The following is a 14,054-nucleotide window of genomic DNA, read 5'->3' as shown; positions in this document are numbered from 1 at the left end:
GCCATCACTTCAGAATATGAGAGTGGACACATACTGCAAGGAAACACCCCTGTTTTCATCATTGTGAGAGAGATGGGCAAGAGATAATTAAATATCTTTGCACCAGATTTCTATACAAATATACAAGTATACAGAGGAGTCAATATTTACAGGTTTTGTTTCCAGACTCCTTCTCCACCCTTGTTACAGAGAGAGTGGAATCTGCATGCAGTGAGCGCATCTAAACGACTTGCAGCTCATTTCCATTTAGAATGTCTGTTTAAATACTGATTTGACCTCTGGCTGTCTTTGGTGTTGGGTAATACATGTAAAATGGTCACCAAGAATTGTGTATGAAGCACAAGTTGAAAGGAACGTACTGTACCTTCCTGGCTTTTTTTGCCTGCTTGTTTTATTTTCTCCTTCAGGATGTCAAAGGGAGAGAGGATATAGGCAACAAATCAATAAGGCAAAGAAGAATCAGGATATTTACAGTAGAACATCAGGAAAAGGAAAGCTGGGTGCCTCTCATTTCATCATGTAAAAAATGTGCTTCATGATCATCTTTCTGGAACCTAGAATGCGATGCTGCTCAGATACCAGGCTGATGAGTTTCAAACACTTGGCTTGATAAAGTAAATAGATCCTTAAGTAGCTCAGATCTATATTAAGTTTTGTTGAAAAGCTGAAGATTTACTAAAAGCAAATGTGATGTGCTGTTTCTTTTGTCATTATTTATAATATAGCCTTGGGAAAGGTCTTTTGTTTTCTTTAACGTTGGCTTCCCCTGTAATACTGGAAACCAGAACACCACAGGAGGGAATGAAAAGTGATCGTGTCCATGCGTAACAGCAAAATTCTGTGAGCCATGCACCTCATGCAAAGTAAATAGCATTTTTTTTCGATTTGGGGCTTTTTTACATATTTTAAAACTCTCCTAACTTTAAATTCCTCCAGTTAATTTTTTTTGCATGAGCCATATATCAAAGTAAGATGTATTCATAACTATCTTGCAGTATCACGGTAAATATGTAACACTGTGTCTGTGCTGCCAAGTGCTAAATACAGTAGTGTGTAACATAGAAAAAAGGAGATTCTCACTTGTGTTTAGGTTCAAAATATTCCAAATGTGCTGCAGATCTCTCAGTCTTTACAATACTCCATTTAAAGTTTAGTTGAGCCATAAAGGTTTTTTTTGCCCACAGGAATCAACACCTTCATTTTAAAGTAGAACTAAATTGCAAATTTTCCTATATGAGGCAAGTCATTAACCTTTGCCAAATCATTACCTCCAGAGATAATTAACAGTGATCTCGCAGAAAACCTAACTAATAAAGTAAGCTCTTGAAAAATAGTATGAAGAACAAATGTGGCCTGCCTCCCAGCTAAGGGACTTATGTCCCTGGAGAAAGCAAGTTTCTATGGACTTAAAAAAAGGGCAGGTGAAGCAAAAGAGGATTATTTTAATCTAATAAACCCCCAAGCACTGGTGATCTTAAAATCAGCTTTGATGTTAGAGTAGACAATTTATCTTGATATCGAGTAAACTCCAGGTTAGATTAATTAAAGCAGAATTCAATTAAACAATAATAAAACTTTTCACCAATCACTCAGTATCTAACCTGTCCTGAACCTGATGAAATATGAATTTGCCTGGTTACATAAGAAAGTTAAAGGCTTAACGTGGGAAGCCAATGCCCCTGTCTTGTCTATTGACTTCAGTGCTCACTTCACCTGATTTTCTCTCTTATTCATCTCTAAAATATGTACGAAAATACTGAATCAGTTTACAGGAGGATTGTGAAGATAAATACATAAGAGTAGAGTCGACCAGGTATAGCTTACCTTATGTTCTCTCACCTCCTGGGAGTTGCATGATCTTTATGTAGTTGCAGGAAATAAATCACTGCAATTTTATCACTCTGTAATTCTTCTATACATTATTTATAAGAATCTAGTAATATGTCACATTGATTCATGTTATAACCCTATAAATAATCAAATAAAATATTAAACTATATATGCATCAGAATGAAGCAAATTAAAATGAGTATTTACTACTGTCACAAAGGCTTAGGCAACTAATTTTTTACAATGGATTAGGAGACCTGGTTTCAGAACAGTGTCACAATAGCCTTTTCCTCCTAATGAATTACCTCAAAGAATAGGGACTATGCTACCAAGAAAGACCAACAGCCTATCTCATTTGTTGTGGTTTCATGTGTTACTGCACCTGGCAGTTCCTGAGGGGAAAAATAAGTGGAAATTAGGCCACTCATACAAGATAGGTCAAAACTTCTCGTTAATTCTTCATTCTGTTATTGGATCCTTTGGGGAGCAGTATGAAACTTCTCACATAGTCCACCTACTTGATGAATCACTGTCCTTCCTGTATTTGGAGTCAGCTACAGTTTGAGTGTAAGGCTGACTACAGCAAGGGGATTAGCTGGGCATTTATGGCATCTCTTCTCCATACAGAGTGTGTAGCCCACTGCTCCAAGCAGTGTTAATGAGGCTAGGGAAGCAACGGTCATCCTCCGCATGGGCTCATGCTTCAATGAACCCATGCCAACAGAAAACAGCAACAGCCTGTAATATGCTAGGTATTTATAGGAAACAAGGATTGTATTTTAACATAAAGATAAGTGCTGAGGCTTCTGCCATTTCTGTTTTAAGCAGATCATCTTCAGCAGGTATTAGCAAGACCATCTCTTGCACAACCAAAAACAGGAAACCTCATTTGTAAAGCCTCCACATGACCCAATGCTCTGCTCATGACCCAAGCCTAAGAAACATGTGTTCTCCACCTTTTCTGACACTGACTCTTCTGTGTTGAGTAAAATTCTGGCATATTGTTTTTCTCCATTTTGTGCATGGCTGCCTTAGTGAAAGCCTTTCTAGATTTGGGCTTCTTTCCTCCATTTCTTACAATAATAGTGAAATATATTTCTTTATACTGCCTTTTGTATTGTTGGGCAGTTGGGCTTGTCCACAGGTAAGTCTACAAAAACACATGGAAATGAGTGCTTTACTACCATAACCTCTCTTGCTAACAGAACAGCAGTGACCATGAAGTCACAGCTCTATTGAATCTGTTAAAAAAACATTTGCGTAATCAATAACTGCAGAACTTTCAAGCGCTTTAAACTGGGCTGAGTAGTTTCCTTGAGTGTTTTGGTATTTGCTATGGTTGCAAATCCGAAAAGTACCAAAGTAGTTTGATAGATTTTTTGTATTTGGGGTTATTCACACGTGCAAGGTCTTTAAGCTGGGGCTTACTGAACTGCTGACTAGCTAATTGTTCTGATAAGCTACATGAGATCTTTATTCCCAGACTGGATAAATGTTTACATACTTCTGGATCAAAGACTTGCTTTAACAAATTTAACATTCATTTTCTTCTAAAGCTTTTGCATGTAATACCAAGGTACCTTCATGCCAGTCAGCTGAATCTCTAAAATATTCCCAGAAAGCTATGCAAGAGGTATGTGAGCGTGAGAAAAGTGAGCGCACTTGAAATGTTAGTAAATATTGCCAGGCAATCTCCTGTGCTGTTTTGCTCTTATGTATATGGTAGAAAAGGATGTAGTTGGGAAGAGAGTGGGGTGGCACAAGGAAAAAGAAAATACCAAATTCTGGAGAGTCACACTGATGGATAGAAACAGAATATCCTGACCCTAACAAATAAGCCCAATGCTCAGACGGGAGATGCACGTGTATAATGAACTCTTAAAGCTAGAGAAGGACAAGTAAAGCAAATTTTAAAATCCAGGAGACTGGTTCTGAAAAATTTTAGCTGATGGTAACCTGTAAACATGACCTCAAAACACACTGAATTTGCAACTGTTATGAATGAATTCCATGTCTAGCCTTTCCCAATTTTAAGTGTTCCTCCCCCAGTTATCTGCCAAATTATTTTATTTTACTCTCAGAATTTGATTCAATGCTACATCAACAGGTAATACATAATTAAGAGTGCAATCAATGTCAATATTGAGATATATAAACTCATTGATGATAAAGAGCAGCTAATGGTATGAATATAGGATTAGGAAGGAAATGAAAATATTCAATAGGATTTAAGAGCTAATTATAGAAAAACAAGGCTGAAATGGAGTTCCAGGGGACAGCTATTCCATCCATGATAAGAATCCTGTCGTGGTCACTAGGCTCCAACGAAAAGAAACTTTTGCCCACTCACAAAATTTCATATGAATTTTCAAGTAAACTTCTAATTCCATATTGCGATGTCATGAGGATCTTCAAAATTCTCTCCAAAAAGAAAAGCTAAGTTTTGCTAAGCTGAGAAAGCTACAATTTCAGCTGTTTGTTCACATTCTGAATAATTATTTATTTGGAACAAACCTCCCTCAAGTTGTCCTGTTTAGCTCTGGTAAATTCCCTCATTACTAAGCTGTAATATTGAAGGTGTCGTCTTTCCTTTTTACATTTTTTTCCACAGTGTAAAACAGCTGCAACACAATAATGTGTTTGAATCTCAACATAAAATAAACTGATATTTCAGGAAGTCACTAGGTATCGGAATGAATAAAAGTCTTGGTCTGAAACAAGTAGAGATGGGGCTTGAACATGATTTCCTTTTTACTGTTTCCCACAAAAATTCACCATGTACCCAGGAACACTATTCCTATTCTAACTTTTATCCAGCCATCTAAGTTACTAAGTGAAAATGCATGTTTTTAACAAAGAACACTTCCCTGATTATAATTGTTCAACAAAAGCATCTTGAACTCCATTGCATCTACATGTTACGAGCAGTTATCAAACTTGAAATAGGTCTTCCCCAAACCATCAGAACCACTATCATCCCAAAGAACCTGCCTGAGTTTTTTAATTCAGCAAATTTTTGTAGTACTTTTCTATGTCATCTGCATAGGTATACATTTTACTTTTGTATTGTATTTTGCTATTTCTAAAACTATGCCAGTTTTTAAAGTTTTGAGGGATACAGAACGGTCTATCTGTTCTAATTAACCAGACCAGCTCTGGGCTGATATTCTCAGGAATAAACAGTCAAGGTGAGGTGAACGTTATTCTCTCTATATGGAAAAAGATAGTGTGATCCTCTTCAAAACAACTGTGAAATGACAACAAAAAACATTTAAGAATCAAAAACAAATACCAGAAACAGGGCTGTGTTGGAAGTAAATCACTTCAGTTTAGTAGAAACATCTGTAAAAATCCTATCTGCCTTCCAAAGCTGCCTCTAAAAGAATCCTCCAGCAGGGTCAGCATCTCTGCTCCGTGCTTCTCCCACAATGCACTTACTAAGGACAAGGAAGACTCAGGCCCCAGTCCTGTTCTCCTTTCTGTTCCTGGCTCCACTGCTGGATGTATCAACAGAAGCAGAGACCTAAGCTTTACTCATTAGGTTACAGAAAGAGTTATAGAAACTTAAAGTTTATTAAGTGATGACTTCTTTCCTGGAGACACTAATTCAGACCACACACTCAAATGGAATATAGTAGTTCCTGAGTCTTCTAGGAACCACCCCTGTAATGAGTACAGAGTAGCTGAATTACCAGATAGAGTCACTACATCATCAATAAAAAAACCCATTGACTTCAGATACCATCAGGGATGTAGAGATATTTAGCAGCTTCTGAGAGCTATTGCATTCTGTCATGGGGTTCCAAGTAGTTTGGTTTCAAGCAGAAAACTAAGTAAGCCTTGGAGAGTCTTTTTTCACTTCCAAGACATCTCACAGTTTTGGACATCATTGGGATTTCTTTGAAATTGATAAGTGCTGATAATACTTCTTTGATATGTACAGAAGGTGAAGATCAGTGAAATAATAATAGAAGTGAAACAAACAAGACACAAGGAAAGAGACATGATATTCTGTCCTACATGCCAAACTGTAGGGCACAGGCTTTTTTTTTTAGAGCTAAATGCACTGGGACACTTGGTAACAATAGAAAAGAATGCGACAAGACAAGCAGTATGCAGTGGAAATCAGAAATTAGTAGTTAGACTGCAGAAATGGATCAGATCCATCAACACCCAAACTTTGCATATGTTTAATTCAGCTCAACTTTTTGTAATCTGGGTCCAGATGCTTAAAATTCTGGTACAGATCCAGAGAAAATTTAATTAGATATTGAATCTGACTTGATGAAATGAAATAAGTGAAGTTTTCCCAGTCCCTGAAGATTCAAGAGGAAAAACTTGGGAGGCTTACAAGGGATTCTGTATTTATTGCTTGCACTGTCAGCTGACCACAGGATAAAACCATATTCCCCAGCTGCTCCTGGGATGAGAAAAGGAAAAATACACATCTTAATTCACCAATATCAGTGTTCCAGAGTTAATGGTCAACAGAAAAATAGTGTTGTACAAAATACACAAAGCAGTGCCTCCACAGAATAACTAATTCATCCTAAACATTGCAGACAGGGCTGCACTTGTTGGGAGAAACGCACAGTGCGCATGGCCAACCTGAAGACAATATCTACCCATCGAAACCATGCCTCTACCAAATAGATTGCTTCTTTGAAGAAACTTCTTTTTAGGCACATATAATCATATTACAAGTCACATACTATCCTATCCTGGAATATATCTAGAAAGTCAACCCTCAAACTATAAACTCTCCCGGAAGAAGGTCCTAACTTGAATCTTTCTTTCAAATTCCCTTTTCTCCTCTTCAAATAAAGCCCTTCCTTTCCAAATGCTCAGAAACAAATTTATGTACACCCACATACACCAAATAGAGTCAGACTGTGCCTAAGCAACAAATGCAACATCTTCCAATGCATTTCTCACACCCACAACAAAGTATGTTCACCTCACCCCCATCTGAAAGCTCTCCCAGAATGTAACCCACTTCCTTCAGTGCCATCATAGAAGCTCTGTCGATGAAAACAACTGCTTATACAGTGAGTAAACTTCCTCAGAGCAGTAATTCAGAAATACCCATTTACAAGGAGGATAATACTCTTCAAAAGCAGTCATCTCATCTGACCTGTCAATCTCTGACCTTTCAGCCCAGATCTACAATAAAAATCTAGAAAACACCCTCAAAAGACACGACTGGGAATGAAAATCCATGACTACCAGTACACGCATGCCATGGTTTTAAATCACGGTTTTACGCATTCTATCTGGATCCATTTCCAGATAGAAGTGATAATGTACATACTGATGTCAAAAACTGAGCTAGTTCCATCCTGTTGCGTGAAACGGGGCCAAGCGGTTTTGGCAGAAGATAAACCCCCTTGCGTTCTAACACTCCTCACCGAGGTGGGAGGCTAGGTGCGGCTAGGTTTAAATTCTGAGTGATGCCCAATTCAGCACTATCAGTCCAATCGCGTTTAATATGTATTAAACTATTACGATTTGGATACACTAATAGTGGACTGCACCTTCAGTCTAGTCGTGCTCATGAACTAGCACGGCCACTCTCGAGTCTTCGGTCGTGTTCAGTGAGAAAGCGAAACGACTAGCTACTTAAACAGTGCAGTCTATTTGAACAACAGATATACAGGTTCTTTAGGATTGCCGGTGATAAATACACTGCCTGCAAAGCACGTGCAAATAAAGATATTGTTAAATATACAAAACGCGTGACAAAACTATAAACGATACAGCCTGGCTATAAATGTAGGGTAGAGATTCTCTAGAGAAATTTCTAAGTCCCGGAGAAAGCACTCGGTGTAATCGAAGTCTTACCCAAAGGCGTCCCTATGGGGGGGAAGAAAGGCTCAGCCCGTCGACTGATCCCGGAAATCAGCGATGGAATTCTTTGTGATGGTGTCTTCCCTGGCATCCCCTCTCTCTTGGGCTATTTTTATACTATTTTTTTATCTTCAAAGTGGAGTTTGAGTGACTTTAGTCATACGTACTTTTATTATGATTAACGTACTCGAGGAGTGTTTGCACCTTGGGGGTGGATAGTCTCCGGGATGGAGGTGTGTTTTGGTACATTGTAGTGAGCAAAGTTCGCACAAAGGACAGCATTTCATCAACATTTGACGAAATGTTGGCTCGGGTAGCGTGTAGGCCGCTTATCAGTTCCGTAGTACCATCTCGTCCCCATACCTGCTATTCGTCACAAGGGAAGGCCACGGAACAAGCGCGTTCCGTTCCATCCCTCGTGTAGCTTCGCAAACAACCTTGTACAGGGAATCACAGATGTTGCATTCTTCGCGTGCCAGCTGCGGCTGTATTCTACCTCAGAAGCCTCTTGATTTTATGACTTTCCTTAATGTGTGAACAATGCTGTATTTTTGTATTCTTGGCCAATTTAGTAATTATTCCACACATCCTGATATTAGAGTGACAGGATATCATGTTTATCACCTATAACAAAGGCATCAGTGGCTCAACCAAAACATTCCTAAATTGACTGACCTGGACAGCTTTCAGTACCCAACTGTTTTCAGGGAGCAGCAAGGGCCAGCTGCTCCGCAAGGAAAGGTGAACCAGCAGCCAAGTGTCGTAACAAAGTATGTGGGATCAGTGTCCTAACCAGCAAGGAGGCAGGACGCAGAGCATCAATTTCAGGTCAGAAGAGACAGTGATTGAGAGAGTGATCAGGGTCAGACACAGCGCAGTGACCACCCAGCCGAATCTGTGCCAGGTCCAAGGCCAAGCCAGGAAGCCAAACCAGCGGGTCCGGGTCAGACTCACGGAGGTGGGAAACTGGGTAGAGACACAGCTGCTGCACGGTTGTGTGACACGGGATGGGGAAGCGCTGAAGTCTCAGCTAAAAGCAGCTCTCAAGGGAAAGGAGGGGCAGGCCCTCACTTCTAGGTCTATTCACAACAGCTCTTATCAGCAAAAGAGCTGGTCTTGGACTCGACCATCTGAACTCCACACCTTCACCAACTGAACTCCTAAAAGGGGGATGCTCTTCAGGACCAGACAACAGCCTTACCAGAATGCGTTAAGTGCTTTCTAAACTGTAAATGCCAATTGCTAACCATTTCTGAGAGTTGGAGAAATGTCAAAGGATGGAGAACTGCAACAAAAATCTCAATAATCAGAAAAGGAAATCTTGACCAGGAAGCCTCAGACATGCTCGCTGAAACACTAGAACACTATGACGTAAAAATTTCTGAACAGAAATGTGGAGTGTTTCAGGGAAGACATATGGAATTTGTTAGATAAGACTTCTGCTTCCTGTCAGTTTTTCTGGGTTGGTTGTTTAAAGGCAAATGAATTGATAGAGTATATTTGTATTTTTCCACAGCACTTGATTTAGCATTGTAAAAAATTTTGATTCAATGTTTTATTTCCTGAACTTCCCTTCCAGAATCAAACTTAACATTGTAAACTCTTGCATGTGCACTTAAATAATCTTAAAGAAACAAATATAAGCAAAAAATCATACCCCAAGACAGCTGGATTTGCCTTTGATACCTCTAAGAGAAAGAAACGCAAAAATGCACTCAGTGGAGCAGAGAGACATACACGAAGCACCTCAACTAAAGCTCTTTGATTAAAAAAAAAATAATTCTTTTTTCTTCCTTCTTTTTGAAAGATGATGTATTTTCCCTTTTTTACTTTCATTTATGTCTTAGTCTTTCAGATGGACATATGATAGAGCCATCTCATTGTCACTTTCTTATTTTAACACAAACTGCAGTCTGGCAGGTGCTCATCACAGACATGCAATAGGAGACATTCGTTTTCAGACCACTCCTTTGAGACATTCAGACTGCAGCCATGTACAGTACAATATCATAAGATACCCTGTGCATATCCTACCACTCCGGGAGGCTAGAATTCAAGCTAATAAGAGCAGTTGCAGTAAATACTTCGCAGTAAAAACATTTCCAGAGTAGGAGATGAATAGCACTGTTGAGTGAGAAAGAGGTAAATAAAAAGCCACGCTCTTTCCATCAATAAATGAGGACATGCCGGGGAGTTAAGCTGTGTCTCACCAGTGGTCTACCCAGTTCAATATCCTGCTTCTGGAAAGAGCCCACACTTAGTACTTCAAGAAAATGAAAAGCTATTGACAGAGCCCATCATTATATGACAGAAGATTCTTGTCTGACCTGTATAAACAACATACTTACAGATGCATGCTGATCTCAGCATGAGTGAAGGGCAAGGTTCAAAATGCTTCAGGAGTTATTTGTTCCAACTGAATGACATCTTTCTACTGTCTGCTTTCTCTTCTTATCATTTTTCAAATACTTATGAGCTCATTATACGAGGCATTGCAGCAAATGACTGCAGCTCCTACTGAAAAAAAGCAGAGTGTCAGCAATCAGAAACTCTTAAAGGCTAGTCCCTCTTCTCTGCTTTTAGCCATATTGCTCTTGGCACGCAAGTTCACACACTCTAAACTGCAAGCTTGGTCTTGTCAACATATCAAACTAGAGTGCTAATCATTAATAACTCATTCTGAAGTAATATTGACAGCTGCTTTGCTTTATTATCAATGCCATCTGTGCCCAGCTCCCCATCTTCTTTCTACTACTCCTAAGCTTGCACTCTAAATGTTTTTCAGGCTGCAACAAGCAGAATGGAAATAACAGCTTGAGCTTCTTGAGAAATATCACCAGCCAACTCAGGGAGCCCAGAAGAGAAGGAATAACACGATTGTAGAGTCACACTGAGTTTTCAGCATAAATCAGCCTTATGAATAACATGCTGCCAGATGCCATTTCCTAGTAGTGATCACCTCCACTGTTTTCCAAAGACCAATGTCATACGTGTAAGATGATCAACTGGTCTTGTTCTATTTTGAGCAGCACCGAAAACTCAATAAGATTGATTAGCAGATAACAGTATCTGTAGCATTTCTGAGTCTCTTTATTATAGAAATAATGCTTTGATCACAAACTTCTCTCACTCACCCAAGACTGAAGCGAACAAATGTTATAAAAAGGTAGCTCCCGGTCTTCTGCTGTGCCTCTTGAGGATTTTTCATTTGTGACTTTCCAAGGTGTTTGGCACTTCAGTACAGAATTGGTAATGGGAAAAACACTTGTCCTTGCTAACTAAACTGCATTTCTGTGAACAAATGAAAAACTTCAGTCTAAAGAGGTAAATTTAGCATAACTCATTAAAGACAAGTCAATTTTAAACAGACTCCTGACTAGTAAAGTATTTAAAAAATTCTAAAGAAAAAGGACCGAGAGTGTTCATTCAAGCCCCTTTTATGCATCAGTTCAATTGTGATGAAAATGCTGAGATAAAATTTATAAATAGACCGATATTTGACTGCTCTGTGCTAACATTTTTGGAATAAGAAGAGAAAAACAAAGATTTTCAAAAGAACCATAGAAAACTTTTAAGTGTGGATGGCTTTTAAAGTACACACATTTTCGATGCTATTTTGGGAAGAGGTGGAACAAGCCCAGAGGTCTACCATTTCCTTTGGAAAAAGAAAACTGTCTCGTTTCTAAGTGAATTTGATCACTTGCAATTTTTAATTCAGAGGAAAGAAAATGATAAATTGTGCTTTCTTCATATGAGCCCGTTCTGAATGCAAAAATTCAAATGCAAATTCGGTCCAAAGCAGAAAGGTCTGGAACAGATGGCAGAAAGTCTTCTGAATGTCAGCTGAAAAGAGGCTGTCAGTGGCAAACAATGACACCTTCAGCGAATAATAAAGGAAAAACTCTACAATGAAGGAGGAGTTTAGGTAGCTTGTTAAGAGCACTTGTCAGGAAAAGAAGGGAGTGAGTGCTTCCTGGCTGAAGAAGATACACTTCTAATGATCCAAGGAAGGGACTGGGAGCTTAGAAAGCTTGTCTGCTTTTGCCAACCTCATCAATGATCTAATAAAATACACTATCTCTGCAGAAAACTTGCCTTTATTATATATTTAGAAATCATAGGTTCAGCAATCTCACTGCTACCATGCAAGAGACACAATTCAGCACGAGCAGAGGGGCTTCAGAAAGATGATTAGAGGCTACTGCTCCAAGGTAAGGGTCTGTCAGGCCTATGGTGGCCAGGCTGGAAAAGGTCACGAAAGACAGAAATTACTTCAAGTTGAGCGTATGCAATTATCTCACACAGATGACTGGCCAGGGTTGATACCATGCTGTCAAATCCAACACAGAAATTTTTTTTAGCTTGGGTAGTGGAGGTTGGCACCTGTGGTCTTCAGTTCTCAATGAATGACCATGATTTCTGTTTAGTTAATGTACTGTTCTTTGCGCTTCCTTAGCACGCTTGGCCCTTGACTGTATATTAGTAGTCAGGAGAATGAAAACCAATCACAGCAGCCCTTCCTCCTGTGCTATCACCCAACTTCAATAGCAAAAGGACCTGCTAGAGGGATATAATGCTTTGAAAACTGGATTTTGTGTCTCCACCCATCTGTAACAAGACTGAATCCTGCAAAGTCAATGTCTGTTTCATGTTACCCAGGCTCTCTGGACCACAATAAGAGACATAATGAAGAGAGGATACACAAGGAGAAGCCAGGCTGACGAGAGCCAGCTGCCTATTGGGGCACAAAGCGCGCTCAGGAGCTACTCCCCTCCGACCCCAACTGAGGATTCTGCAGGAGACTGCAGCTGTTTGCAAACGACAAGAGACCTGACAGATCCGCTTTGAAAAAGGAGTAGGAGAAAGGCTCTTTTTCGTTTGGTCATTATTCTATGTGTCCAGCTGTAAAACGCCACTCTCCTAGATCATGTTTTCAATACCACACACAAAGTCATCGATAGTTCCTGTTAGTTTTTATAGGTTAAGCACAGGGAACATTCCATCTTATCTCTCAATTCTCCATCCCTTTTTGCCATTCACAGCATTAAAAAAATTTAAATGCCAGCTCAGTCTTTCTCTAGCAACTAAAAGCATGAAAACAAATCTAATTGATGATTTCAATAATACTGAAAACACTTAGGAACAAGGACTGAAAAAATTTTTCATTAAGTAGGACTCTAATTAAGACAGTGATTTACATGTTAATGACCAGGTGGAAATCTTTAGGATTGGTCTTTTTTTTTTTTTTTTTTTTTTTTTATTGTTATCATCATTTTGGTCTATTTTAAATAAAAGGAGCTTTATTTATAAATTATAGTAGCCTCTGATGTGTACACATTTAGTTACATTTCCACTAAGCTATCCTTTTATTTCATGACGTTTGCAGTCTCAGATAGAATGGTTATCCTCTCCCTTCGAGCACACTTTTAATATCAAAATAAAAGGTTTTAGCAATAGTCTTTAGAACTTTAAACACGGATCTCGGCTTTTGAAATCACACTGGATGCCATGTATGGAAAAGAGAGTGTTGGCTATGCATGTATCTAGTCTAGCCCAAATGGTGTGTTAAGGATGTGTTTATTGAACTTGAAATTTGCCAAAGCACAGACTGACATAAGGTCCAACACCAGGTGTCAAATAGAACAACAAGCTGAACTGCAAAGATGGAGACGGGATTTTCTTTTTCTTCTCATTTTAGTAAAAACCCCAAAGCTCTTTGACCTGGTTGATTGTTTACCTCAGAAACAGCAACTGAAAGAATTGCCAGTTTTTTGCTGGAGGATGTCTGAGGAGGTCAGTGAAAGTCAGTCTGTCTTGGTTAACAAAATACAGATCAAATATTGACTGAACCATCTCCGAGTCACTGTGAGGAATCTCTTCCCTGTATAGAGGAAGGCTTTTTAACGTAAAGAAAAGCTGAATGTAAGCAAATTGACCTTGTAGCAATACATAATACACCTGACATGTATTAGACCTGACCTGTCCCAGAGAATTCCCCAGACCTGACATTTTGCATCTCTACTCCCTTAGAGGCTATTTAAACCTGGCCTGTGCTCACAGCGCTTAGAAATTCCTCCTATCCTTGTAGCAGCTGATGCCTGGGACTCTTCTAGGAAAGTACTCAATGCCATCTGGCCTGCTGGCCATCAGCCATGTAATACCTCTATGAGAGCAGATGGATTAGACGGAAGCTGCTCATCTAGGCAGAGTCCTGGAGCTTATGCGTATAACAGCCAAGTGCACCCTTGAGTGGTGTGCCCTGGAGTTTGTTCTGGCTTGCTCAAGAGGCAGCCCTGACAGCACACCCAGCAACAAATTCAGCAACAAATTACATGGATGGTTGGTCGATATGACTGTGTGCTTGGCTGTAGGGCCAG

The 14,054-nt window shown here is 39.4% G+C and overlaps 1 long non-coding RNA gene across 3 annotated transcripts in view; it reads right to left on the bottom strand.

The window, feature by feature from the left end:
* Nucleotides 1-14,054, bottom strand: part of LOC141742650 (uncharacterized) — a 275,873-nt gene that overhangs the window by 70,682 nt on the left and 191,137 nt on the right. For 2 of the 3 annotated variants that reach the window (XR_012586799.1, XR_012586797.1), the window contains exons 6-7: nucleotides 10,812-10,968; nucleotides 10,026-10,191 (exon numbers count right to left, since the gene is read on the bottom strand). This is a non-coding gene — a long non-coding RNA (uncharacterized LOC141742650). Of the gene's footprint in view, nucleotides 1-10,025; nucleotides 10,195-10,811; nucleotides 10,969-14,054 lie in introns of all 3 variants that reach the window. The other variant, XR_012586798.1, reaches the window with a different exon arrangement.

This window comes from Larus michahellis, chromosome 4, assembly GCF_964199755.1.
Source record: "Larus michahellis chromosome 4, bLarMic1.1, whole genome shotgun sequence".
Taxonomy (NCBI): domain Eukaryota; kingdom Metazoa; phylum Chordata; class Aves; order Charadriiformes; family Laridae; genus Larus; species Larus michahellis.
The sequence above is the reverse complement of the archived record's forward strand: the minus strand, read 5'-3'. Positions and strand labels throughout refer to the sequence as shown.